The following is a 3,399-nucleotide window of genomic DNA, read 5'->3' as shown; positions in this document are numbered from 1 at the left end:
GCTCCCAGCTGAGGGGCGGGAGCGGCTCGGCCGAGGGCCGGCTCCTCCTCCTCCTCCTCCTCCTTCCCCCTCCCGCCGCTCCTCCTCCGGCAAGGCCGGCACTTGCTGCGCCGGCAAAACGCGGCGCCGGATCGGGAGTGGCGGCCGCCCGCGGCTGCGGCCCGTCCCGGGCTCCGCCGCTGCCCCGAGCCCCCCTGGCAGATGTCCCGGGCCGGGGTGAGAGCTCCGCTCTGCCCCGCCCTGCCTGCGCTCCCCCAAGCTAGCCTGTGGAGGGAAGGGGTGACGACGGGCAGAGCGAAGGCTTTCCTTTGGCCGGGAAGCTTTCTGAGGCGCGCTGTCTGCGCTGGGGCGGCCCGCGGTGACCCGCAGCCTGTCCCCGGGGTGCCCGCAGCCTGTCCCCAGGGTGCCCGCAATGTCCCGCAGCCTGTCCCCAGGGGTGCCCGCAGCCTGTCCCCGCGGTGCAGCCCCGTGCCCGCAATGTCCCGCAGTCTGTCCCCGGGGTGCCCGCAGTCTGTCCCCAGGGGTGCCCGCACTGCTCCCGCAGTCTGTCCCCGGGGTGCCCGCAATGTCCCGCAGTCTGTCCCCAGGGGTGCCCGCAGTCTGTCCCCGGGGTGCCCGCAGTCTGTCCCGCAGCCTGTCCCCGCGGTGCAGCCCCGTGCCCGCCCTGCACCTCGCTGCAGCAGGTGACTCAGCTTGCAGCAGGATCTCCACCAAGGCGCGGCTCCTGGTAGATGAAAGCTGACGATTTTGCTGCAACCTTCTTGTGTCTCCACTTACCGGGAAGCACTTGGGACTCGATCTTATTTGTATTACTCTTCACCACTTAATGACCACTCGGGATAACTCCTTGTGTTGTTTAATGTCCCGGGTTATTCCGTTGTTGACTTCAGATACTTAACCCTTGGTGACAGAGACCCTTAGAAGCCCTCCAGGACGTGCGGGAAGTGCAGGGGCTGAATCAGCCTAAAGCCCAAACTACCCGGGCCAAGATAAATAGGGAAAAAAAACCACGGATGGAGGTGGGAGGAAAATGATCCAGCGGCACACATACTGTGCTCTGATATGCCAGGTGCCACATAATTTCCTTCAAAGAAGCAAAAAGGGGGTTGAGATTGGTATTATACATCCACAGATAGGAGAAGGGTTAAAATATTTCCAGATCAGTGATTTTCTTAGTCTCCTGTTGCTCTTTCAAGAGTCTGCCATGCAGCTTTAGGAAGAGCACTGATTTTGCTAGGTGAGTTCATGAATTAGCATTAAACATTTACACCCTGCTCGCAGTTTGGTGTGTTAGCCTCCTTAGTACCTGTTAAAACACCTTGCAAAGTGCCCCGGTGCCGTCTGAGAGCATCCAGTGGCTGAAACAGGATATTCCAGCTCTGAAAGCTTCCTGCCTGCTGCTGCGCCGAGGATTAAATCCTATCCCTTGCCATTTGTGGGTTTAGCTTTTCATGTCCTTTTTGTCTGGTAAATTACAGGTACTGTGTTCTGTTGATTATGAAGTATTAACATAATTACAGTAATTCTGCCCAATGATGCAATGCATGTAAACATGTAATTAGCACGGAGGGACAACACTGAGCAAAGCGATGACAACATGCAATAATGCAAAATGCCTTTTTCTCCCAGTCATGTGCAGTGATACAGGCTTTAGAGCTCAGTGCCTTGATTATTTCTTTAGAAGGAGGTTTTGTTAGAATGTTTTGCTTCCTTCCCTCACACTGGAAAGAAAAGCATACAGAGAAAACAGCTTTATTCCTCAGAGTGTTTATATGTGCAACCCTCTGCACGCCCCCCAACCTACTGTATCTGATTTCCTTTGCAATATTCGAACTCCCTGCATTTGATAAAACAAACAAGGGCCCAGGCAGCTCACATTACTCTCTGGAACTTTTGAAACCGCCTGAAAACTGTGAACTTTTAAGATAGGGAACAGAGTGTGCTATTTTGCAGTGGCTACTACCTCTGGCTTTTATTCCCCCCTCCTTTTAACTCGGAAAAAGCGGTGGCATTTAGTTCTCTGGACCCAGAAAAGCAATGGCAACATGGGGACTTTGAAAGCCCCTCCTGTCCTCCACGCCTTCCTGATGCTGACACAGTTTTCATCCTAGCCAAGCTGCTGAGCCTTACAAGTGAGCACAGCCCGGGCTGTGGCTGCAGAGCCAGGGGTCGTGGCTGGGGAGCAAAGCCCAGGTTAAGCCTCCCCCAGTTCAAAAGTGAGGGGCAGCAGGAGATAGGGAACCTCTGCAGCGAGGGGGCTGCTTGGTTTGCTCATTTGCATCTCAATCCCTACAATGCTCTTCCGGCTACTCACAGCTATTCCATAGTAGTGCTCTTGGCTGAGATCTGGGAACACGCTCAAAGGGTGAGGCAGCTTTTGGATGCACTGAGCTGTTTTCTGTTTGAGCTGTGAAAAGCAAACATCTTTTCAAGAGAGAACATTCTGAACAGTAATTTTTTTTTTTTTTTTTTCATTTACGATTCAGAAAGAGCAGAACTTCGCTGAAATCTTGGGAGGAAAATATTGTATAATGTCGAATGGAAATATAAATCTTCTGCAGCAAAGGCTTCACACTCCTCTGAAAACAGAAGTCACTGAGTAACTACTCTGACCTAATGTGGCAGGACTGGAGATACAGGTTCTGGAAGCAGCTCCCTACACTCAAACACTTGAGCCCCAATAAAGCTCCACTGCCTTCCTCAAGGAGCAACTCAAAGATGAGACTCTGCACAGTCACTTCAGACACTTCCTTCTAAATTCACTTTAAATATTTGCTTGTCACAGCTATCGACCCGGGCACAAACAGCAGCAATTGTAAAGGACTTTTAAGGATTTTAAAGAGCAGGCGGCTGCAGGAGGAGAACCTATTAAAGGAGAGATGACTCATTTTCCTCAGTACTCAAAAGTACAGATTTGAGGAAAGCAAAATCAAGTAGTGATTACAGATGGACTCAAGCTCAGGTCTGGATTCAAATTTTCTTCAAAGCATGGCTGTGTTTACACTATTAGGGACAAACCCCCCTGCCAAGTTGGGACCCTGGAAGGCACAGGAAGGGCGCTTTCAGACGCTGGATTTGGGGATAAGCACATCTCACTGAACATTCAAAGCTGCTTTAAACAGTGTGGCAGAGCTAATCTGTTGAAAGGTCTCACTCAGCCTCGCTGTCCCCAAGGGAATATATATGGGAGAACTGCGAGCTCCTGTGAGCTGTGCTGCTCACTGCCCAGCCATGTGTCGGTCTCACTACGTGTCCCTGTTTTGCAATTTCCAGGCAGCCCCCTCTCAGCTGATTTATTGTCACGCTCCTCAGTTTGCAGGAGGGGAATCAGGTCCTGTGGTTACAGAGCAGACCCAAGGGCTGGTGCCTGGTGTGCAGCCCCTCGCTGCCTGCCAGCAA

This window comes from Onychostruthus taczanowskii, unplaced genomic scaffold, assembly GCF_017590055.1.
Source record: "Onychostruthus taczanowskii isolate IOZ18803 unplaced genomic scaffold, ASM1759005v1 scaffold99, whole genome shotgun sequence".
In the NCBI taxonomy this organism is placed as follows: domain Eukaryota; kingdom Metazoa; phylum Chordata; class Aves; order Passeriformes; family Passeridae; genus Onychostruthus; species Onychostruthus taczanowskii.
Note: the sequence above shows the minus strand (reverse complement) of the source record.